At 52.9% G+C, this 25,004-nt stretch overlaps 1 protein-coding gene and 1 long non-coding RNA gene across 25 annotated transcripts in view; both read left to right on the top strand.

The window, feature by feature from the left end:
- The first annotated feature begins 3 nt into the window (after window positions 1–3).
- LOC132344962 (uncharacterized) lies at window positions 4–3,908 on the top strand. Of its 2 annotated transcripts, none has more exons than XR_009494055.1 (3): window positions 4–324; window positions 3,284–3,440; window positions 3,749–3,908. It is a non-coding gene; the product is annotated as an uncharacterized lncRNA (long non-coding RNA). The 2 variants fall into 2 exon arrangements; XR_009494054.1 differs by having other exon boundaries at window positions 3,778–3,907.
- A 1,500-nt stretch (window positions 3,909–5,408) lies between these two features.
- KIF1A (kinesin family member 1A) overlaps window positions 5,409–25,004 on the top strand; it is an 87,805-nt gene continuing 68,209 nt past the window's right edge. For all 23 annotated transcript variants that reach the window (XM_005205062.5, XM_005205061.5, XM_059885307.1 and 20 more), the window contains exon 1: window positions 5,409–5,514. The gene's annotated coding sequence lies outside the window, so the exon portion shown is untranslated. The remainder of the gene's footprint in view (window positions 5,515–25,004) is intronic.

Here is a 25,004-nt window from a genome sequence, read left to right as displayed (position 1 = left end):
TGGCAACCGCGTTCCCCTGCGGCACGCCAAGCCCGGAACTCTGCCGCGGGGGGGGGGGGGGTTGCCAAGGCAACCAGACTGCACCTCCAATGGGCGGGCCTCCATTGAGCAGGGCCTCCAGTGGGGCGGGGTCTCGAGGGCCTGGGCCGTAAAAACAGCAGATGCTCTGTGGTCCTCGCGGCGCAGAGGGCTTGGGTAGACGAGGCCGGGGATAAGACAGCGCAGCAGTTCACATTCCACGTGTCCTCTCAGACTCTTCCAGGGCTCCCACCTGGCTCCATAGCCGCGCATCCCCCACCCACCCCGACTGTGGCTTCTTTTCAGGTGACTTGTCTTTTGACCCCATCATTTCACTTATTCATTGTCTCTGGTTTCTGCAGATTGGGTCTTCTTCTTCCTACTTGGGATCATACTGATTCCTCACTAAGCACTTCTATCTACAATTCTGGAAAAGTCTAAGCCAGTACTTCTGCAAATATTGTTTCAATACTCTATTCTTCCTTCTGAAAGTTCAGGGATCCTTCTCAAGCACAGGGCACAGGCTCCACCTAGCTCCCTGCTTCCCCAACCCCACTACCGACCCTTGGCTTTTCTGCTGAGCCATGACTTGGCCTAGATTTTGGTTGCCCGCCAGGCAGGAGCCCTGGCCCAACCCTTTTCTTCCCAACTTTGCTCAGAGGACTCAAGCAGGTTCACGCCCCAAGGATGACCCGTGTTGGACAGTCGTTCATCCTGCCCACAGAGCTCCTTCGGCTGGACCCCTTATCCACCTGACTCCCCTGGTCCCCTCTGCACCCGCATGTTGCTGTCCAGACCTTACCATCCCCACCCCTGGAGCAGCTCCCCTTGGTGTAGCCACCACCACGGTTTGTAGTTCCCTTTTGGTTTGTGATGCCTGGGGTGTTTTTCTCTCCTCTTTGCAAGGACTTGGTTTGTGTCTTTTGAATTTTGTGATATATTTTTTCTACAACATTCTTATGAGGCTAAACCACTTAAAATTACTATTTTTCATAGTCAAAACTAGTTGAGCATCAGCAGTTTTATATGACTTAACGAGTATTTGGATGGACTGGAGTCTTTTTGTCTCTCAGCCTTATGGAAGTCTACAGCTTTGATAAGATTTTTAAAACTTAAACAATTTAATGTAGTAGTTATTAGTATTGCGAATGGTACCCCAAAAAGTGAAAAATGAAAATGGGTCTTAATGTCTACTCTTAAGTTCAGTGCCATTAACCTACAAAAATATACCTGAATATGATGAGAGCATTCAAACTACATATACAGGAATATATACATGAATGTATCCTTGGCTTCCCTCCCCAACAGTAGCCTCCACCATGGCAAACACGGCTAACAGTTTCTTATGATTGGTGGGGTATGTTATGCACACTCTCCTGTGCTCCTTTTACATAATTTAACAAACATCTTGCTGATCTTTCCACATCAGCGCATAACTTTTAAGACTCGTTCTTTTCAGTAGCACCAGAGAAATCTCTCCTGTTCACCCTGATGCATTTAGCCAGTGCCCATGGGTGAACCCCTTGCTTATCTTGTTTCTTGGGGCAAATTTTCATATGTAGATACCGTGGGCAAATTTCTAGCCATGGGATTGCTGAATCAAGGAGAGGGGCGCCTTAAATGCAGACACATTCTGGGAAATCAAATAGCTGATGCCAACCACGGCCAAGTGCGGAGAGCTCACCTCCCCACTCCCTCGCCACACACGTGTCACCCAACATTCACCTTTTGTACAGTGTGCTAGGTCAGAAAAAATAGTGCACTGTTTTGACCTGCATTTCTTTAAGTAGGACTCTCTTCGCTTATTGAGCAATTTTCTTTCTGCAGTGTCCCTCCACCCCCTCATAGTTCCTGGCCATTTCTCTGGTGGTTACTTACAATTTTTGTTATTAGTTTACATAAGCTTTTTACTCCTTTAGGAAGTTCCTTTCGTCATCATATGTTTTGAAATGTTTTTCCAGGGTGGGGTTGGTCTCTTGGCTTTGTTTATGATGTTTGGGCCATGTAGATGTTTGTTTTTTTTTTAATTATTGTTTTTATCAGTTGATGCTTAATTTTTATGTAGTCCTTCTGTCTTCTTTGGGGCAATCAGCTTATGTATCCTGATTTCTGTGCACCGAGATGCTGAGTGCATCCATTCACAATGCATTCTAGTCTCCTAAAATGTCATTGTTACAGATAAATGTTTACCTCATTGGAATTTATCTTGATGTTGTGTCAAGGGGGATCCAACTTTATATATTTCCCATATTATCCTACACTAGTTATAAAAATCATCTATTTTCTTCAAATTTTTTGAAATGATGCCTTTATCATAAACTTTTGATCTGTTTCCTTTAATACTGTCATCTTTTTAGATGACATGATATGTTTCAGAATTTCACGATATGTTTAAGACCTAACTGGGCAAATCCTCTTCACTCTTTTTCTTTCTAACAAACTTCCCCACTAGTCTTTCACTTTTGCTTCTTCTTTAACTTGCTGCTGCTGCTGAGTCGCTTCAGTCGTGTCCGACTCTGTGCGACCCCATAGATGGCAGCCCACCAGACTCCCCTGTCCCTGGGATTCTCCAGGCAAGAACACTGGACTGGGATTGCAACAAATGTGTAGCTTTAATTTAGGAAAACTGACCTGCCCTCTTAGCACAGTAGGCAGCGCAGCAGTCTCATAATTTAGGGAAAACTGGACCTTAAACGATGTAATTCTTCCTTTCCAAGAGTATATAATGCTTTTCCATTAATTGCTCTCTTTTCATGAATTTTCGAGTTTTCCTGTATACTTTCTCTGTGAACAGGAAGCCTGCACATTCCCTGTTATTTCCCGGCAGTTTCCCTCCCTTAATGCTGTTGTGATTGGATTCCTCCACTATAAGCTCTAACTGGTTCTGGTCTGTTTTTATGGAAACTGTTGTCTTCTTGGTGATAACTTTTCTTACCTTCCCATTAACATACTGCTTCCCATAGCTCTTCACTCATCCCTGAAATTTTCTTAGTAGAGAATTACATCATCTGCAAATATTGATAATTTTGTTTCTCTTTTGCTTCAATGTTTTAACCTTTTTTTCTCCTTTATAATTGCATTGGCTGATACTTCTAAATAAACCAGAGACAACATCCCTCTTTAAACGGGAATTCTTTTGCTGCTTCACCATTACAGCTACTGTTGGTACTGGGCTTGCTGTGTGCCCAGCCCCGGACCTAGCACTGCACGCACGAATCCTCACCACTGCCTTTTGAGGTTGGCATTGTTCTTATCCCACCTGCAGGAGAGGTGACAGACCCAGGTGCTGGTGAACTTGCCTGGAGTCAGACAGCTGATGAAGAATGAAGCCAGACACTAATTCTGCCTAGTCTCTTGTCCTCCAAGACCCTGAAGGGCTGCTTTTCCTCGAGTGAAAGAAGAAGGCATCTTTTCCCCAAAGGGTATAATTACTTGCTTTTTAACCAAAAAGTGGGTGGCCCTTTGGTCAAAAGCCTTTCAATATCTACTAAAATAATCCTATTTCTTTTTATCCTTTGACTTACTAGAATGGTAGATTATACTGATGGAGTCCTTAATACTGAACCATCCTTGCATTCCAGAAAATTCATTCAAGGTGTGGGATCACTTTACTGTTATTTAGATCGCAAGCTGCGTGTGGCTCCCAGTCTCTGAGGGTGGCCTCCTTTCCACAATGCAATGAGGTGACAGCAAGGAAGTTTGTTATGCTGTGGACATTTCTGTTACACAGGTCTGATCATTTTCAAAACCTGTCTGCAGGAAGGAAGAAGAGCAGCAACCTCCAGCCAGAAACAGGGAGACTCCTTGACCTTCATTCTGAACCTGTCAAGTTTACCTGGTGCAGCCAAATAAATAAATATTTTAAAAAGAAATATTCAGATCTGAAGAAAATGAAAACATTGCTCATCCAGATTTTGTGAGGCCCAGCTGAGGCAGCGCTGCAGGAGGAATTCTGTGGCTTTAAAAAGGTCAGAAATTTAGGAGGGTTACAAAGTTATGGTTTAAAGGTTCAAAGCAGTAGATATAAGAATATTCTAAAATTGCAGTGAAATGGATTAATTCCTAGAAACATGCCAGACTTAGCTCAAGAAATAGAGCACTTGACCAGAGGGATAAGTATGAAACACAGGGAGTGATGAAAGATTCACCTCCTTGGGGCCCACGTAGTTCTGCCGTTTCCACCAAAAATTTGGAAGAACAATAATTCCTCTTTTATGTAGGTAGTTCCAGGAAACAGAGGCTCTCTGGGACTCTGGAGAGTAGGGTGGTTGTATGTGCCTGCGCCCTTGCCACTTTCAAGGCCCAGGCCCCACGGACGCTGCACGCGGAGGTGAAGCATCTCCCTCAGACGCCGGGTGGGGATTAAATGGTTAACGGAGCAAACCCTTAGGGTAGCGCCTGGCACCTGCTGGACGCCGCAGAGGCTTGGCCCTGGGGAGGAAGGGTGCAGGCGCCAGGGGCTGCGTGGGAAGGGGCGGCATGACGTCACCGCAGTTCCGGTGGGTGAGCTGGCCGGAGGCTTTGTCAAAAATGCCCAGCGGTGGGGCTGTGGATGGAGGCCGGTGGCAGGCAGAGATGCCAGTCCGTCCCTGGTGACCTGCTTTCCGGCTGGGGGGCTGACGAAGGCTGGGGTTTGCGGCTGTGGACCGAGGGCCGCCAGTGACTTGGTCTCAACGAGCTGAGCTGGAGAAACAGGGTGTGGGGACGGGGGCGTGGGGGCCAGAGGATGGTGGGGGTCTCCCCCCCGAGGCATGCCGGGAGGAGAGGCGGCAGGCCCGCTGGCCGGCCGGTTGCATCATCCCCGCGCTGAGGGCTGTCTGCGATGCTCTGGCCGAACGCCAGGCGCGATCGAAAAACCCACCTGTTACACCTCGGAGTCCGTGTCCCCACACCCCTTACACCCCCACGCCCCCTCCCCGAGAGAGGAGCCCACCCGAGTTTGTCTCTCCTCGTCGACGCGTTTGTCCTGCCAGCATCGCGGGTGGGGCAGGTAGGGATTTAGTGGTTTCACGCGAAAGGGCTCCGAGCTGGGGAGGGCCAGGCGCGCGGGGCACGCTGGCAAATGCAGGTGGATGGTCGCGGGGCCTCGGGGTTGCCCCGTGAGCTGGGGTTGCGCTAGAGGAGGGGGCGGCGCGTCCCGGCTGCGCTGCCCGGCCCCCACCTCCCCACCAGGGCGCCGCCCGTCAGCGGTGATGTCACACCCAGGCCCCAGCCCCCTCCGGCCCCAGCCCCCTCCGGCCCCGCGGCGGCCGCGACGCCCGTCCCTCTCCCCGCGCGACAAACCAGCTGGCGGCTGGGGCTCTGGCGCCGCGCGCAGCCAACCAGCGCGGCGGGAGGGGCGCGGGGCGGGCCGGGCCGGGGGCCCGCAGCCGTCACGCGGTGCCGCCGTCAGAGCGCCCAGCGCAGCCGGGGAGCAGCAGCCGCTCTGCGCTCGCTCGGGACCCGCGCCCCTGCCGGTGCTCATGCCGCGCGACCGCCACCAGTGACGCCGGAGAGGTAGGGCCGCGGCTCGCCAGGCTTCCAGGGCCGCATCCCGCACCTGCGCCCAGCGCCCCGGCGGGGAGCTCGCGCCCGGAGCCCTCGGCGCGGCCCCTTCCCTTCCCCGACCCTCCCCCGTCCCTGCGGAGAACAATGGGGCAAATTCAGGAGTGTCCGCCCTTCTTGCGCAGCGAGGCACGGCCCTCTGGAGAGGCCCTTTGGTTGCGGCTTCGGCTGCAGGGGGACGCTGGTCTGGCGCGGGCGGGGTCGCTGCGGGGAGGGCGCAGGCAGCATCTCGATAAACCCTCTCCGCTTCCCGGATCTTCCACTCGCCCGGGCTGGAGCCGACACCCGGGAAGCGGCCCGGGCTGGGACTGCACCGGCGGGGGAGGGGAGGGATGGGCAAAGGGGAGAGAGGCGGAAGGGGCACCCGGGAGGGGGCGCGGCTGGCGCGGCCCGGCCGGAGGGAGGGTGTCCCGGGCGGCGGGGCGCAGGCAGGGGCCCTGGTCCCCGGGGTTGGGGAGGGCGGATGCTGGAGCGGGGAGCAAAACGGGCGGGCAAGCGGGCGGGCGGGGGCTGCGGCGGGAGGGCTGGCCGCCGGCTTGGTGCGCGCCGCCGGGAGTGCCCAGCGCTCAGTCCAGGTCGCGTCCTCCTCCCAAGAGACCCCTTCTCCCTTACAGAAAGGCTCACGGTTTGGGAGGGCACGCCTGCGGACACGGCTTGCATCCACGCAGCCGGCGCCCCAGTAACAGGTGTGGCCCGGCCGCAGGAGGGGAGGGGGCTGCGGGACCGCGACGTCTCGGCTGGAGGCGCTCCCGGACGCCGGGGCTCGGGTGACTGGGGCGCCGCCGCGCAGCCTTTTTGGCTCGTCCTTTAAGCTGCCTCCCTCCCTAGCTCTCCGGCCAACCCAGCAGGCATCTCTCGCGCTCGGGGAGGGGCCCGGACAGCATCCCGGTGGGGAGGGAGGGTCAGCCGTCTGCCAGGCGCTGGGTGGGCGGGGGACCGCGGGCCGCAGGGCGGGGAGGGGGAGGGAAGGAGGGAATGCCGAGTCATGGGGCCCGCCGGGCGCGGGCGCGATGCGCGCCCACGTTCCCGGGGATGGGGGCTCTCCCGCCGAGATCCGCGGACCCCACCCCAGGCGGCCGCCCCTCCCGGGGATGCCAGCGTTGCTGGGGTAGAAGACCGTAGGGCAAAGGGCTGGCTGGCCCCGGCGGCTGCGGTGAGGCGGTGGTGCGGGGAGGCCAGTGTGCGCAGGGCCGTCTGCGTCCTAACCCCGGGGAGTCGCCCCGCGCGCTTCTGCAGCACCGCCGCCTCCGCCTCCCTCCTCCCCCGCCCCCCGCTCTCGGACTGTAAGGGGGGCCTTTACCGAGACGCGTGCCCATCTCCCTGAGCGAGCCGCTGGGGTCTGGAGTGGGGGCGGGGGCCGTACCTGCGGCGGCCATTTTGCAGGTGTGGTTGGCCACCCGCCCCGGCTGAGGCCGCGGGGCTCGGGGGTCAGGAGTGAGGCGGGGGCGGCGCCTGCAGCGTCTGCAGTGTAGGGTGGAGGATGCTGCGGGCTGGGTCAGGTCTCAGGTTTGCACTCGACTGCGGTCAAGGCTCAGGAACCTTCTGGGCTGACCGTTGCAAAGAGGCCACTGACTGGGAGATGCAGTGAACGGGGACAGTCTGCTTCCCGGGCTGTGAAAGCTGCTGAGGGGGCCGGGTCCCAGCCAGGGCGGGGACTCGGAGCTCATCCCGTGCTGGGCCTGGAGCTGAGGGCGGCGGAGGGCTGTCCGCGGGGTGTGCTCCACAGGGAGACTGAGCGTCCGGCGTGGAGTCAGGGTCCTGAGGAGGGCTTGCGGCTGCCCGCCACGGGCGTGCCCCTCCTGCGTGTCCTCCCACAGACCGCCCTCCTGCGACCTCCCGCGGGGCCGGCCACACACAGCCAGGTGGAGGCTGGTGTGCAGCAAGCTGGGAGTCACACCGGACACACCGGGCCGAGGGGCCCCAGCCACCAGCCTTGGCCCCCTTTAGTCCCTGGGTGTCGCCGCTGCTGACCCAGGGCTGACCGCATCCTTTGGAAGCAGAGCAGGGAAGTGGGCCCTGCGGAGGTGGGATGGGGTTGGGGGAGGGACCAAGAATGGGGGGACAGACCTGAGTGGGAGGTGGAGATGGGGGTGCCCAGCCTCAGGAGCAGGTCCCTTCAGCTCAAATAGCCAGCCAAGGTGGGTGAGCAGGGCGCGGGTCCTGCTGCCAGGGGGCTGGGAACCCCACCCTGGCCTATAGTTCTTCAGGCCTGAGACCCTTCCGAGCCTGGAGGGGCCTGGGCCGCCTCCCCTGGGATGGAGAGCGGCTGGCTGGGGTCACCCCCGTGCCCAGTCCCGGGTGCTCCCCAGAGCGCTCTACACTCAGTATTAGACCGAAAGGCCAGGGCTCCCCACGCCTGCCCCGTGTGCCTCCTGCACCGTCTCCCCCCGCCCCCGCCCCACAGCCAGGCGCCCCTCTGAGAACTCTGAGGGCCATGCCCTCCCCCAAGCTCTCCTCAGCTGGGGTGCCCAGGGACACGGGCAGGCCGCTGGGCTGTCCCCTTCGCTGAGGGGACCCTTCCCACCTGGCGCCACCCGCAGAGGCAGCCCAGGGTTGGGGGGAGGGCGAGATGGCAGATAGGGCGACTGGCAGACCCGTGCTTCCTGCGCCACCTGCTCGAGCAGGTTTGCGTTTGAACTCCGGAGCACCGCCAGGACCCTGGCTTCTGGTCCAGCGGTGACCCCAAGCTCCCCCAGCGCCCCCGGTTTAGCGCCTCCGGGCCCCGGTGAGGGGGCCGCGGTGTTGGAGATGTTGGAGGGGGGAGGACACACTCAAGGTCAGCGGTCAGCGGAGCCCGAGCCTCCTGAGCCCTCTGCGTTTCCGCCAGCCCCCCTGCGGGCTTTGGCTCCCCACCCACACCACCCGAGCTGGCTCCCCACCCCTGCCCGGCCCCTTGGCAGTCCGGTAGGTGCCACCGGACGGAGCGGAACACACCGTCCGCTCCTCTCTATCCCTGGATTTACTCTGCTAATCCCGGCTCAGCTCTGGGTCGAGCCCCGCCCCGCCCGGCCCCGCCCACTCCACGCCCCGCCCCCGGCCGCCTCACGCCCCGCCCACACAGGGCGCCGGTGGGCGGGCGGCGGCCCTGCTGCTCCTGCCGTCAGGGCTGCTGGGGGTCTGTGCGGTGGTGGGAGACGTCGGGCCGGGCGCCGGGCCGGTCACTCTGCTCCCCGTCGCGCTTGGGCAGACTGGAGGGCTACCCGGAGACACAGTCACTTTCACACGCTCACACGCTCACGTTCTCTCACACAAACACCCCTCACACATACACACTCAGACGTACACACACAGTCTCGCACTCACACACACACACACACTGTCTTCCACACACCCACATTCTCTCTCACACAAACACCCCCTCACATATACACACTCATACACACTCTCTTCCACACTCACATACACACACACTCCCCCCCACACACATTCTTTCTCACAGAAACACCCCCTCACACGTACACATTCACACACACACACACCTCCTCTCACACACACTGTGACACACACCCCTCACACATACATACTTGCGTGCACACACCCTCTCTCACACACACACTCACACACACATCCTCACACACGCTCGCACACACAGACTGCAGCCCTTACCTGCTTGTTCCTCCCTGGTCCTCCTCTTCCCCGGGAGCCTCCACACCCACCCCGGGAGGGCGGCAGCTCCAGGCTGAGTGGTGATGTGGGGCCAGGCAGGGGTCAGGGCGGAGCAGAGCACAGCTCTCCCTAGTGTCTGAGTGCATCTGCTTTGTCCTCCCCTCCCCCAGCTTCTCAGTCACTCCCTCTCTCCTGCTGAGTGCCCTCTTTCCTGGCATCCTCGCCCCGGAAGCCGCCTCCTTCCTGCTGCTCTCTGCATCCCCTGGGCTGGAGCTCTCTGTTTGATGGGCCCCAGAGCGGCTGCTTTCTTGGCTTCCTGTGTTGCTTTTGCTGGAGCACATCCTTGTATGACTTCCTGAAAAGGGTGGTGAGTCCTTGGCTGCTCGAGAGCATCTTCGCTCTGTCCTCACACTGGGTTGCTGCTCCGTCTGGGGCCCTCCTTGTCAGTAACTCATGCTGAAGGCTTTGTCATCGTCACCAGCACCAGGTGCTCAAGAGAAGTCTTTGTCAGCAACTCGACTTCCCTCCCTGGATCTCTTAGCGTCCTCTCTTCATCTGTGGATTCCCGACCAGCCGTGGACGGGTTCGGTGTGGGCTTTTGTGTGTATTGGTGTTCAGCAGGGCCTTCCAACGGAAGACAGGCTTTATTCTCCTGTCTGTGCACATTTCTCCCCTTTCCTTTTTCCTGTTTTCTTCCTTGGATTCATGCGTTGGTCTTCGGTGTTCTGGTGTTTTCTCTCATTCTGTCTCTTTTATGTCCTATTTTCTGGACAATTTTTGGACTTCATTTTGGAGTTCTCTGGGGGAATTTTGTGTTTCAGCATCTACAGTTTATCACTAAGAGCACCATCTGCCTTGTCTCTGTGAGCTCCCGTTTCATAGCACCCTGTTCTTGTTTTGAAAATGCAGTGTGTTCTCGAAACATTCTGATAAGTTTAGAGAGGTTTGTTGCTTGTTGAGTTGTTTTCTCTTTCTCACAGGGCCTGTTTTCTGCTGCATTATTTTATGCTGAAGCTGTTACTCCCCTCATGCACGTGGTGGGCCTTGGTCCATTCATCTTAGGGGCCCTGCTGGGGAGTGGATGTGTTCCCCCGTCTTGCCGGGAGAGTGGGGGTGCCGCCAGCAGGTCTGCTTTAGGTGAAGGGATGGCAGCTGCGAGCCAGGCTGTGCCCCCGGTGCCAGAATCTGGAGGGCCGCACCCACACAGAGGAGCCGTGCTTCCTGGGTGTTTTCTCCCATTTCTGCAGAGAACCTGCTGCTGTTTGCCCCAAGTGTTGGTGGCCATGGGCCTCTGGGGGTGGGGGCGTGGAGGGGGTGAGAGTGTCCCCACTGCTGTGGAGGTTCTGCAGGCAGACTTGCACCCAGGGCCCCTCTTCAGCCTCATTCCCCACTCCTGCCCCCCACTGGGCCCATGAGCCCTGAGAGCCTCACTGCTGTGCCGCAGAGGCCCACACCCCTAATCCTCACGGGGTGGGGGAGGAGGAGGGCCTGTCCTAGCCACCCTGCAGACGGGCCCACAGAGGCAGGCAGGGCTCTGTCCCCAGTGCTGACATGCTGGGGCTTCACGCCGAGGCCTCAGCGTCAGTCGGTTGGACCCCTGGCCTGGGGCGTCCCCACCATCCTGAATTCAGTGTCAGCGTTCTCGGAGCGCCGTTGTTTCCCCTGCTCTCAGCAGTGTGCCAGGGCGTGAGGCTCTGTGGGCTGACCTCACCGTACACATTTGTCTGCTCCTCTCTGAATTGAGTTGTCGGATTCCCCAGGACGCTTCATCCACTTTCACGTCTGGACAGCGCTCCTGTGTGACTGAGCGGTCTCCGGTCCGGGGACAGTTAGGTGTCTCCGTTCCCTCCGTCTTGCCTCCTGGGCTCGTGTACAGCATCTCCAGTTGTGCAGCTGCTGGCCACAGGGTCTGCGGCCTTACTAGAAATTGCCCTGTTGTTCTGAAAGTGGTTGAACCAACAAACTTTTCCCCCATGATCCCTAAGTTCCTGTTGTTCTATCCTCACAACAGCTGAGGTTGCAGACATTTTAATGCTGACCTGATGGATGTGGTTTTAAACAACACTTTCTTAATTACTGTTGTGGTTGAGTATCATGTCCTTTAAGGCAAAATAAGTATCTTGCCTGTTCATATCTTTTTGCCCATTTTTTCCTTTTGTGTCTCTTTGACTTTGTCTGTTCTCTGCATGTTCTGCTCGTGAGTCCTTGTTGATCGTGTGGCTGGGTGGGTGGACTTCTCTTCTCCTTTTAATAGTATTTTGATGCCTGGACTTTTCCATTTGGCATCTTTCATGGGCTTCGAAATCCTTCTTAAAGGTGAGCATGGAGAGAACACGTTTTGTTTTCTTCCGAAACTGTGTTTTCACATTTAGATCTTCAGTCCACGTGGCCTCTGTTTGGGGATGAAGGGGGATCTCACAGTGTATTTTTCCACATGACTGGCCAGTTGTGTTAGTCTGTCCAGGCTGCTGTAACAGAACAGCAGCACGGACTGGGGGCTTACAAACCGCAGAAGCTACTTCCTCACAGTTTTGAGGCTGGGAGTCCAGGATCAAGGCAGCAGCGCGGTCAGGGTCCAGCATGGCCAGGTTCTGGGGAGAGCCCTCTTCTGGGCTGCAGATGGCTGACTCTGTGTCTCCACAGGGCTGAGAGCAGAGACAGGAAGCAAGTCCCCTTGGAGCTTTCTAAAGGCACGAGGCTCCCAAGTGCCCCGCCTCCTAACGCTGTCACACTGGAGGGTAGGGTTTCGACATAGGACTTTTGGGGGACACAGGCATTCAGTCCATGACACCAGTTTTCTCAGCGCCCCTTTCTCTTCTCATCAGTCTGCAGAGCCTCCTTTCTGATGTTAGAAGGCTGTGTGTGCCGGCCTGTTTCTGGTGTCCCTTCTGTTACAATTGTGGTGACTTACTTGTCCCAACCACCTTGTGTTAATTACTTCAGTTTTATATTAAGTCTTGTTATCAGACATGCTCTCTACCTTCTGTGTTTCTTCAAGCTTGTTACTGGTATTGGTAGTATCTTACTATTTAGAAATTCTTAGAAGCAATCTGTCCAGTTTCACACACACACAAAAACCCACCTAATTTTGTTTGAAGTTACACCTGAATGTTTTGATTCATTTGGGTGAAAATACACATTTTTAAGATACTGAAATTTCTTTTTTAAGAACAGATTATGGTTCTTCATTTATTTAGATTTTCTGTACTATGTGATGTATCCTTTGTTGCATTTATTCCCATAGACGTACTTAGTACTTGCGGTTTTTCTTTAAATGGTACCTTAAAAGATACTTTTAAAACTCTTTGTCTGTACTGCGTACCAACATGATTGGTTCCTAGCAATTTTGCTGACCCTTCCCACTGAATCAGATAATCTGTCTGTGGGCCCTCTTGATTTCTGTGGAGATAAGCAGATGGTCGGCATATAATGACAGTGTGTTTTACTCTAGTCCAGCCCATCTTTTGCCACTGTTATCTTGTCTTCCTGCCTTATCACTCGGGCAAGAACCTCTGCTACAATCTTACACAAAAGTGGTAACAGTAGGTATCCTGAACTCGTTCCTGAATTTAAAGAAAGTGTCCCCAATATTTCAGCATTAAGTATGGTATTTGGGTAGATTTTTAGTAGATGCATATCATGAGATTGGCTTCCCCAGTGGCTCAGTGGTAAAGAACCCACCTGCCAATACAGAAGACCCAAGTTCAATCCCTGGGTCGGGAAGACCCCCTGGAGGAGGGCATGTCAACCCACTCCAGTATTCTTGCCTGGAGAATCCCTTGCACAGAGGAGCCTGGTGGGCTAAGTCCATGGGGTCGCATAGGCAGACACAACTGAAGCAACTTGGCACGCACACATTATAAGATTAAAGTTTTCTTTTATCCTCACATTGCCAAGAGTTTTATCGTAAATGGGTTTTGAAAATTCTTGCATGCTTCTTCAGTATCTATGAAGAACTTCACTTGACCTATTTTCCTCTTTAATCTGACATGTGGTGAATTTTATTAATAGCTATCCTAATGTTAAGCCATTATATCACCATACTGGTATTCCTGAAATAAACCTATCACATTATCATTTTTGTTTTCTGTTTGACTTTCTTGCTAGATTTTGAACTTTTGTATCATATGTTCATCAGGGACATTGGTCTAAATCTTAATTTCTTAAATTTTCTGTGTCTCATTTGATACCAAGGTCGTTTTAGCCTCAGTGCATGAGTTAGGGATAGAATTTTTCTCCTTCTGTTTCCCGTCTTTTTCTTGTTCTCCTACACAGTTTGTATAAGATTGGAAATATCTGGGGTTTTTTTTTTTTGTATGTATGGTAGAACTCCCTTATAAAAGTATCTGAGTCTTCTGATTTTCTTTTGGTGGTTACAATTTTAAACTTTTGAATCTATGTCTTTAATGGTTATAGAAAAATTCCTACTGAATTTTTCTCCTAGTTATACATCATCTTCTCCTGCATCTTGGTGTGTGTAGTCATCTCCTGCGACTTGGCATGTGTGGAGTCGTTTTTAAAATTGAATTCGGGCCATTTCTACAGTGTGGAGCATCTGAGTTATGCTTTCTTCTGTGAAGAATGTGGGCTTTGTTTTGTCAGGCAGTTAAATTGTTTGAAGACTTATTTGACCCTTCAAGGCCTGATTTTCAGCTTTTCTAGAATTACTTTTGGGTAGATGTCACTCCAGGGATACTTAAGCCCAGAATAAACTTGATTTATTTGGGAATCTGGGCTGGGAGATTCTGGGATGGAGGGATCAAAAGAATTGTATTCTGACTGGTGGGAGCACAGATGTCTGCTGATTTTGAGCTTTGGGAATTATTCAGTCTTCTTTGCTTGGACCGCTTGCGCATGGACGTGGTCTACGCGTTCCCCTCGTGGCTCAGCGGTAATATATCTGCCTGCCAGTGCAGGAGATGCAGGTTCAATCCCTGGGTTGGAAAGATCCCCTGGAGAAGGAAATGGCAACCCTCTCCTGGGAAATCCCATGGACAAAGCAGCCTGGCAGCCTACAGTCCATGGGGTCGCAAAGAGTCAGACAGGACTGGCCGACTAAACACCAGCGGTAGTGAGACAAGTGAATCCCTAGAAGATTTCTGGAGCTCTGTTACCAAGTAATGCTTTCCTTTCCAGACTCTGAGCCACACATTCCAGCTGCTGCCACCCACCCAAACTCTGACCTTCATCTCCTCAACTCATCAAAGTCGCTGAGCTGTTCAAGCGCCCCCTGCCCGTGCCTGAGGTCTGTAAGTCGCCTCTGGGCAGATCTGGCGATGGTAGGGCTCATCCCCATGTGTTTCCCTGCCTTTCTGCCACGTCTAAAAACAGTGATTTGCATCTGCTGGGGCCAGTTTGCTAGTTGTTTACAGTGGGAGGCTGAGCGTGGTCCTGACAACTCCGCCATGGCTGGGTATGGAACTGCTGTCGGTTTTGCTGGTAGTATCTGCATGATCATTTACGACTGAGTTTATTTGTAACTCTGCAGTGGTTTTTTCTTTTGTGTGTTGGTTATTTGGATGTTGGGACTTCCCTGGTGGTTCTCTGGTTAAGACTTGACGCTTCCACTGCAGGAGGCGTTGGTTTGATTCCTGGTCGGTAAACTAAGATCTGGCATGTCTCGTGTCATGGCCAGAAACGTTTTTAAAAAAGAAGTTTATTTTAAAAAATTTCCTAACATATGTATTTTTAATGATCTTTTATTGATTTTTTTATTTTATTCTATTCAAATTACACGATCCATTTGATACAGAGTCCGCATGGTAAAACATTGTAAATGTTCCCTATGTTTTAGAAAAGAATGTTTCTCTAATTTTTGAGGGCAAGAGAGCACAGGTTTTCATCAGTTCATGATTGTTTTGTTGTTCGAATCGTCTCCGTGCTTGTTATTACCTGTCTGCATGGTCTGTCAGTGGTGAGAGGTGCATTAAACCTCCTGCCATGATGGATTACGAACTGTTCCATGTGGCATGGCCTCTAACCTTGGTTTTCTGGTTTCATCGTTTTGTCTCTTTGGGACCATTCTGGGTAATTTTCTTCCGGACATTTTCCAGTTCATTAATTCCCTGTTCAGCTCCATTTCATTTGCTGATTAATGTCAGCTAAACTCTGAAATTTAAAGGGTTACGTTTTAAGCTCTGCGTGGTTCACCCCGTATTTTGCTGCATTCTTTCCCTCCCGCTATTGCTGTGAACACTTTACGTGCACTCACTGTGATCTGGATCTGACAGCGCAGCCTCTGAGATCCTTGAGGATCTAACGTTTTCTTTGCATTTTCCCCCTGACTCTAGTGGTGAAGTTCATCTCGGGTGTTGGGTGGTGTGCCACCGTGAGCACCCATGTAGCTGATCTTCATCTCTGGGAATATTGGGGCACCTAGGGGAGGAAGCTCTTCTCAAGGGGGGTTTGTGTCTGCTTTTGTGAGATACTTTGGGTGCAAACATCTGAGACTACTGTGAGCTAACGTCTCAACCCTGGGCTTCCCTGATCACAGGGGCTTTGTGAATTTTAGACCCAAACCTGTGTGAGGTCAGGTCTGTGGCCTCAAATTCTCAGAAGCACTGGCTTTCTCACCACCAGGAGCTGAGGGCCATTCAGACCAATTCCCACGTCCCTCTGATGGCCAGTGGCTTTCCCCGAGTTCCAGAGGATCCAGATTTTTGTGACACTTGGTTCCACTTCTGACTGCCTGTCTTTGAGGTCACGCCTCCCATCCCCCACTCAGCAGGTGAAACCCGCTCCTCTGCCTTTCTGCTGCGTCTTCCTCCTGGGTGAGCTGGTGGAATGGGCTCCCCACGTTCGTTTCAGCTCCTTTCCTTTTTCCCCCTTTCCAGAATTCCCTTCTTTTATTCTGATGCTTGTTATATATCCCAAATTTAATGGTGATTTCTAATGGGAGGATATCTCATCCATCGTACTGCCAGATATGGGAGTCTTTCATTCACATTTCCCCCCATCAGTTTTGAAATAATAATCTTAATGAACAAAACCAATTTTTGTTTTCACGCACATGGCACTTGCCAACCAAGGTGAGCTAGCTTTCTGTCTCTCCCACTTTCCCTGAACCACTTGATAATTATTTTAAAAATAATTTTTAGGTTAAATATGAACATCATTTAGAAGAGTCAAATATACCTACAAGATTCATTTTGAAAATCAGCATTTTTGCTCTCTGTGCCCAACCACTTTCAACTCCCTTTAGCTGTTTTGTTGTTACTGTTGCTATTTAGCTCTGTATTTCTAAATAACGTGCTTATTCTGCTCATTTTTGGCCTGTTTTAGAAGTTATGTAAATAGAATTATATAGAATTTAGTGTTTGGTTCGTCATTTCTAATTTATCTTCATTTATCTTCTCTCCCTCCTGAAATGCCAGTGAAATAGCTGTTGTCGTTCAGTCATTAAGTCACGTCTGACTCTTTGTGACCCCATGGACTGCAGCACAGAAGGCTCCCCTGTCCTCCACCATCTCCTGAGTTTGCCCAGATTCATGTCCATCGAGTTGTTGATACGACCTAATCATCTTATCCTCTACCACCCCCTTCCCCTTTTGCCTTCAATCTTTCCCAGCATCAGAATCTTCCAGTGAGTCAGTTCCTCTCATCAGCTGCTGAAACACTGGAGCTTTAGCTTCAGTATGAGTCCTTCCAATGAATATTCAAGGTTGATTTCTTTTAGGATTGATTGGTTTGATCTCCTTGCAGTCCAAGGGACTCTCAAGGGTCTTCTCCAGCACCACAATTCAAAAGCATCAATTCTTTGGTGCTCAGCCTTCTTTATGGTTGGTTCAGCTCTCACATCTGTACATGACTACTGGAAAAAACCATAGCTTTGGCTACACAGAACTTTGTCAGCAAAGGGATGTCTCTGCTTTTTAATTCACTGTCTGGAGGTAAAGTAGGAAGGACTATGGACGGAGGTTAGCAACATTGTATAAGAGGCAGAGACCAAAACTATCCCAAAGAAAAAGAAATGTAAGAAGGCAAAATGTTGTTTGTGGAGGCCTTACAAATAGTTGAGAAAAGAAGAGAAGCAAATGCAAAGGAGAAAAGGGAAAGATATACCCAACTGAATGAAGAGTTCCAGAGAATAGCAAGGAGAGATAAGAAAGCCTTCTTAAGTGAACAATGCAAAAAAAAAAAAAAAAGAGGAAAACAATAGAATGGGAAAAACTATAGTAGACCTCTTCAAGAAAATTGGAGATACCAAAGGAACATTTCATGCAAAGATGGGCTTGATAAAGGACAGAAATGGTATGGACCTAACAGAAGCAGAAGATATTAAGAAGAGGTGGCAAGAATACACAGAAGAACTGTACAAAAAAGATCCTCACGACCAAAATAACCACGATGGTGTGATCACTCACCTTGATTCAGACATCCTGGAGTGTAAGTCAAGTGGGCCTTAGGAAGCATTACTACAAACAAACCTAGTGGAGGTGATGAAATTCCAGCTGAGCTATTTCAAATCCTAAAACATGATGCTCTTAAAGTGCTGCACTCAATATGCCAGCAAATATGGAAAACTCAGCAATGGCCACGGGACTGGAAAAGGTCAGTTTTCATTCCAATTTCAAAGAAAGGCAATGCCAAAGAATATTCAAACTACTGCACAATTGTGCTCATTTCATATGCTAGCAAGGTAATGCTCAAAATCCTTCAAGCTAGGCTTCAACAGTTCTTGAACTGAGAAATTCCAGATGTACAAGCTAGATTTAGAAAAGGCAGAGGAGCCAGTGATCAAATGACCAATATCTGATGGTTCATAGAAAAAGCAAGGGAATTTTAGGAAAACATCTATTTCTGCTTTATTGACTACACTAAAGTCTTTGACTGTGTGGAGCACAACAAATTTGGAAAATTCTTAAAGAGATGGATACCTGACCACCTTACCTGGCACCCCACTCCAGTACTCTTGCCTGGAAAATCCCATGGACGGAGGAGCCTGGTAGGCTGCAGTCCATGGGGTCCCTAAGAGTCGGACACGACTGAGCGACTTCACTTTCACTTTTCTCTTTCATGCATTGGAGAAGGAAATGGCAACCCACTCCAGTGTTCTTGCCTGGAGAATCCCAGGGACGGCGGAGCCTGGTGGGCTGCCGTCTATGGGGTCGCACAGAGTCGGACACGACTGAAGCGACTTAGCATAGCATAGCATAGCATTACATGCCTCCTGAGAAACCTGTATGCAGGTCAAGAAGCAACAATTAGAACCAGTCACGGAACAATGGACTAGTTCTCAGCTGGGAAAGGAGTACATCAAGGCTGTATATTGTCACCTTGCTTATTTAATTTAAATATGCAGAGTACATCACAGGAAATGCCAGGCTGAATGAATCACAAGCTGGAATCAAGATTGCCAGGAGAAACATCAACAACCTCAGATATGCAGATGACACCACTCTTATGGCAGAAAGTGAAGAGCAACTAAAGAGCCTCTTGATGAGGGTGGAAGAGGAGAGCGAAAAAGCTGGTTTAAAACTCAACATTCAAGAAACTAAGATCGTGGCATCTGATCTCATCACTTCATAGCAAATAGATGGAGAAAAAGTGGAAACAGTGACAGATTTTATTTTCTTGGGCTCCAAAATACCACTGAGCATGGTGACTGTAGCCACGAAATTAAAAGACACTTGCTGCTTGAAAGGAAAGCTGTAACCAACCTAGACAGCACATTGAAAAGCAGAGACGTTACTTTGCCGACAAAGGTCTGTCAAATCAAAGCTGTGGTTTCTCCAGTACTCATGTAGGGAGGTGAAAGTTGGACCATAAAGAAGGCTGAGCACTGAAGAATTGATGCTTCCTGATTGTGGTGCTGGACAAGACTCTGGACTGCAAAGAGAGCCAACCAGTCAATCCTAAAGAAAATCAACCCTGAATATCCATTGGAAGGACTGTTGCTGAAGCTGAAGCTCCAATCCTTTGGCCACCTGATGCGAAGAACTGACTCATTGGAAAAGACCCTGATGCTGGGAAAGATTGAGGGCAGGAGAAGAAGGGACGACAGAGGATGAGATGGTTGTGTGGCATCACCGACTTGATGGACATGGATTTGAGCAAGCTCCAGAAAACGGTGGAGGACAGGGAGGCCTGGCATGCTGCAGCCTGTGGGTCTCAAGGAGGTGGAACAATCCCACCTGTGGCTCTGCCCTGCTTGTACAGTCTGTGCCTGTCAGGGTTTTCAGATCAGGTCCTGGTGTGGTTGCTGAGGCCCCTTCTCCCAGGGGACCTGAACTCTGACCTCTGTCTCCTTGGCACCTGAGACCATGGGAGAACTCTCATTGATTTCCAGAGGCTTTCTGCTTGAGTTCGAAACTTCCGCCCTTTCCTGCCTTTGGAGTTTGGCAAGTGTCTTAAGGGGAGAACTGACCATTTGCTCCATTTAAGTCTCTGCTTCTTTCTCCTGGGATCTTGGCCTCTTAAGTGTTGTTTTTCTCAACCAAAAAGCTCTGCATGTTCTCCATCCCTCAGCAACGGCTCTCTGCCTGGGAAGACTCTGGACTCCCAGCCTTGTGCCTGTGACTGGAATGCAAAACGCTGGGGGAGAATGTGCTGGCGAAGTCGTCCCCTGCCCCACAGCAGCCCCATCCCTGGAATCTCCGCCCGCCAGTCTGCATGGCTTCTGTAGCTCTTGGATTCCTTCAAGCAGATTCAAAAACTGTGTGCAGCTCCTCCCACTGTGAACGCCGGGTGGGCGGGCCGGAGGCGGAGGAGGGAACCAGCGTCTTCCTCCAGCGTTCCCCGACCTGGACGCACAAGCCCTGCTTTGCTTTTCCTGTTTGATGTCTGTGCACGGGTCTCCCCCCAGGGCCATGAGCAGGGTCTCCGGTGTGTTCTTGTAAATGCTTTCCCAGACTAAGGTCTAGCTCTTTCTTTAGCCAGTTGTCTGATACTGACTTTATCCCATCGTGCGACGCTGCTTTCTCACTGTTGGATTTTGGGTTTGTCTGTGTGTGTGTCTGTGGCCCAGCTTCATTTTTCCCACTTTCCTCTCTCCTCACGACACCACTAGACTTTGGGAACTACTGCAGCTTTAGAGTAAATATGATAGCTGGTAGGGCGTGCTCCCCTCTTTCTTCTCTTTCAAAACTCTCTTCCAAACTCTTGCCAGATGTCACTGAAAATCCTGTTGGAATATTTTGCTTATTGGAATTGCACTGAATGAATATAGCTAAATCTGGGGAGAGCTGAAAATTTTGCATTATCAAATTGAACATCTGTTTCTAATTATCACCTGTTCGAGGACTTGGGATCACGTATTCAAAGGACCCAGCCTTTACGTCTCAGGCATAGGGCCTCTTGCTGAAGGTGCGTTAGAATCCTCATCCTGATTTGCATCCTCACTAGGAATTCACCAGCTGTTGTACTCTTCCCACTCCACCCAGAATGTCCTAAGACTTTTCTCAGTTTCAAAAGTGCAGAGATTTTCCCGCGTAAGGCAACATGCATTCTCAGAGAGGTACACCTTCCAGTCCACGCTGGATGGCCATCCATGGACATAAGCAGGTGAGAGTGTTGAGAAAACATCCGTGGTGTGTGGATGGAGGCGCACAGGTGGCTGGAAGGGGCTGCGGGGTGGAGCTGGCTTGAGTCCAGCCCCTGAATTCGGCCCCCATCGCCTGGGCTTTTGCTCATGTCCTGAGCTTTCGGCCTTGGTTGTTGGCTGGCCTGGTACTTTCTCGTCTCCCTGTAGCCTTGGATGAGCTATGTCGCCTGAGAGGACAGTTCTGCTCCTGTCCAGCCTGTTCTGGGGAGTCCTGGGGCACCTGGGAGTTTGCAAGATTGACCCCAGCCCTGCCCATACCCTCCCCTGTCTGTACAGAGAGGGGCACCTGGGTCTCTGCAGCCCCTCCTGCTCTTGGTCCTGGGTCCGTGCACAGAGGCGCCCCCCACCCTGGAAGGGGGTCTTTTTGTCAGACTGTCCAGAGGGTGATGATTACAGGGGAGGCTGAAGCAGATCTTTTCAGAAGCAGAGGTGTCACAGACCCTCAGTGTGGGAGGGTCTGAAAGAGACCCCAGGCCTCTGCCCTACTTGGATGCCTCTGGTGACAGGAGGCTCAGGACTTAACGGGCATCAAGTTCATTTCAGACAGTAGTAGGGGAGCCCCGGCAACTGAACGACTGAACAACAGCGAGGAGGAGGAGCCCCCAGAACTCCGAGCTGCCTGTTTCCTGGAGCTCCTGGCCGTTGCCATGACCAGTAGCTCGCTTTCCGTAGCCGGCCCCCTCCCCTTTCCCGGGAGCCCCTCCTCAGCCCCGAGTCCCCGATGGCATCAGCTGCTGCCCTGCAGCCCTGGGAAAGGAAAAGCTCCTACTTACTAGAAATTTGTATCAGCTTTCTATTTCATTCCTTCCATATGCCAGGCCTTGTGCTAAGTGATTTGTCTACATTTTAATAATGCATGAAAAATCATGCATTTTTTTCCCCATTAGGGAAGCTGTTCCCCATTTGGCTTATTCCAAGTGACTTGGCCACGGCCTCTCCCTGCAGCCCTGGGGAAGTCACTCTCCCTGGAGGTCTGGGACCCCAGAGTGGAATCACTTTGGGGTCAACCTCCTCAACCTGGTCATGGTGCAGTTGGGTAAAGCGAGGCCCAGGGGCTGAGTCACACAGCTGAGATAAAGGCAGGACTGGGACTGGCCCCAACCCCAGGCCTGCGCCGAATCACTGTGACATGATTCCACCCTGGGCGTGGCCTCGGGACTCGACCCCGGGATCTACGCGAGTTAGGACAGGCGGCATTGTGCAGACATCTGTCCTGTTGGTTAGGGCAGTCTACTCCACCCTTTTGGTTTGCTGAGTAAATCTCCTCCTTTCCTACTGGCTTGGAGATCACACAAAGTCGTGGCCGCCTGCGGGAGCCCAGGGGAGGGTGCGCACGGACAGCCTGCTGTGAATGCCCTTGCCCTGTTGGTGACTTAAAGGCCCGGCCACGTGGGGGTCATTCTCACTTGCAGAGAGCCCAGCTGGTCACTGCCCGTCGCAGGTGAGGACGCTTGTGCTAGGTCTCACGCGGGCTGGCGGCTGGCCCCAAGCTGCCCGACCCTCTTCCTTCTGCGCTGCTGAGGCTGCCTGGGGGCAGCTCTGAGCACTGGCACCCGAGCACTAGCCTCTGGGCACTGGCCTCCTTCAGGGACTCCTGGGGCAGGGGCACTGTCGGGGCTCGAGGAGCTCGGAAAGAGGTGAAACAGCTCTGCAGAGGCCGAGCCTCGGGGCACACTTGGTTCCCGTGGATTTTGCCTTTCTGCCAGGCGGGGCTGAGGCTCTGTGTGCCCAGCGTCACGGGCTGGCCCCGTGCCAGTGACTGGGCTGCTGTCCACAGGGACACTCGGCCCCGTGTGCTGCTGCCTTGGAACCGGGGGTGATGCCTCACCACACCCCCTGTCTCCTGGCCTTTCAGGGCCCCAGGCCGCTCCCCTGACCATGCCGTGGAGGGGAGTGGGCCTCAGCTCGCATCCTGGACAGAGCTCACTTGTCCTTGATGGGCTCCAGGGCCCCCTGGGAAGGGGGGTGATGGGAGAAAGCAGGTGCCCTGTGTGCAGGCCCTGCCCTGCCCCAGCGCCCGCTCCTGGGAGTCGGGTGCACAGGTGGATGCCTGCGGGCCACCCTCCTAAAGGGGAAGGGTGGGGCATCAGGTGGGCCCCCCGCCACACACAGGCCTTGCTTCTGCCCGGGTCCCCGCCTCTTCAGCCTGGAGACCAAGCCCCTCCTGCCTGCCCTCCCCCCTCATCCGGGTCTCGGGTGCTGCTCCGTCTACTCACCTCCTGCCTGCGGGCGTCCAGCCCAGGGAGGGTCAGCCCTGTCGAGCTGGCACAGACCGAGATAGGAGCCTGCCCAGGGCCCACGTCCCCCGGAGGACTGCCTGCTCCGTGTGAGTGTGACCGCAAGTGGACATGACAGCCAGCTTCACATTCACACCTGGGGTGGTGGCCGACACTGGCCGTGTCCCCGCCCTTCTTCCTCAGGCGTTGGCCCCGAGCCGGGTCTCACCGTGGGTCTCCAAACCTCAGTTTCCTTTTTGGCTTTTCTCTTGTTTGTTCCTAAAATATTACCAAAGTGACACATTGTGGACGCGGCATCAAGCTCCGTGGGGGCTGGGGGGCTCTCCGTGAGAAGCAGCCCCGCCCGTGCCCCCGACCCTGGAGTCCCTGTGTCCTGGTCTGCCTGCTCCATTCAGCTCCCCCCGGGACAGTCAGCTTGTCTGCACCGCCGCACCATCAGCGACCCCTCGGCACTCGACACCTCTCTCCCGTCTTCCTGCCATGCTTCCTGTGTGTTGATTAGTGCAGTGTGTTGTTTACAACAGCGGGGCTGGTATAGTCTCTCCTGCTGCTCGAGTGCACTCTGCTTGTGTGTGTGTGTGTGTGTGTTTTAATATTTATTAATCTGCTGAGTCGGGTCTTGGATGCTACATGTGGATCTTCGTTTATCACGCGGATCTTTCGCTGGGGCTCACAGAGCCTCTGGCTGTGGTGCTCGGGCTTAGTTGCCACGTGGCCTGAGAGATCTTAGTTCTCTGACCAGGGATCAAAGCCTCATCCCCTGCGCTGGAAGGCGGACTCTTTCCCTCTGGACCATCAGGGAAGTGCCTAGAGTCTCCTTCTTGTAGAAGACGTTATCAGAAATGACCGACTGACGCCTGGGCTCATCACTGATCCCTGATCAAACCCTCGGAGGGACGCTTCTCTGCATGGGAGACCCTCCGGCCTTGCAGCACTGTCTTGGCCCCGGGTGGGTCCCCTCCACTGCCCTCTGACTGGGGGTGTCCCCCTCCTGGCAGCCCCAGGGCCCTCCTGGGACCCCTTCACCGTCCTCTGGCTGGGACCCCACCCACGTCTTCCCACACGTGGAGCACAGGTTCCCGCCTCTTCCAGAGTCTTCCTGGGTCTCCCTTTCACCCTCCCCTGGCTGTGGTTTGCCTGAGGTCAGAGTTCTAGGCTGAATGTTGCTGCTGTCCCTCAGCAATCTGAAAGTGTTTCTTCCTCCGTGGTGCCCTTCTGAGGCTCCCTCCTCTGTGGCCTGCCTTTCTCTGTGGAATCTTCCCTTTAGCCTGCAACTCTTGAAAGTTCACCATTTGCTGTGGTTTATGACCTTTTATAGCAGGTGGGGTAGGTAGGCCTCTGAATTTGGAGACTCATGACTGGCAATGCTGGGAAGTTTTCTTGAATTATTTCTCTAATAGTTTCTTTTCATTGATCCTCAAATTCCATTTCTCTTTTCGTGTGGAAAATTACTTAATTGTATTTCCAAGCTTTTTATTTACTTTTAAAGGTTCTGTTTTCATATTCTTAATTTCCAAGACCTCTTTCTTACTCATTGAAAGTTCCTTTTAAAAATAGTATCCTTTACTTGCTCATGGATGAATAACTTTCTTTCCAAGAATATGAATTACAAAGCATTTAAAATTTGTGGCTCAGAAGGTAAAGAATCTGTCTGCAATGCAGGACACCTGGGTTCCATCCCCAGGTCGTGACTATCCCCTGGAGGAGGAAATGGTAACCCACTCCAGTATTCTTGCCTGGGGGGCTGCAGTCCACGGAGAGGCAGACACGACTGACACTTTCCTGCTTCATCTCTTCCTACTGCGCTCCCGTCTTCGTTTTAGTCTCTGTGTATCTCGATAGAGGGTGTGATCCTGCTCAGTCTCCCCTGGCGGCCAGCACGCTAGCCCCGCAGCAGGAGCGGGAGGCTGGGGTCCCCCTTGCCAGCCATCTCGCTGGGTTCCTCACATCCACCTTCAGCTGGTCCTCAGAGCCCCAGGCTGCACAGAGCCTCAGTCTCCCTGAGGGTCCCCTCTGGCCTCCTGCCTGGTGGGGGCGGTGGGGTTGGGGTGGGGCGT

Source organism: Bos taurus, chromosome 3, assembly GCF_002263795.3.
Source record: "Bos taurus isolate L1 Dominette 01449 registration number 42190680 breed Hereford chromosome 3, ARS-UCD2.0, whole genome shotgun sequence".
NCBI lineage: Eukaryota > Metazoa > Chordata > Mammalia > Artiodactyla > Bovidae > Bos > Bos taurus.
The sequence above is the reverse complement of the archived record's forward strand: the minus strand, read 5'-3'. Positions and strand labels throughout refer to the sequence as shown.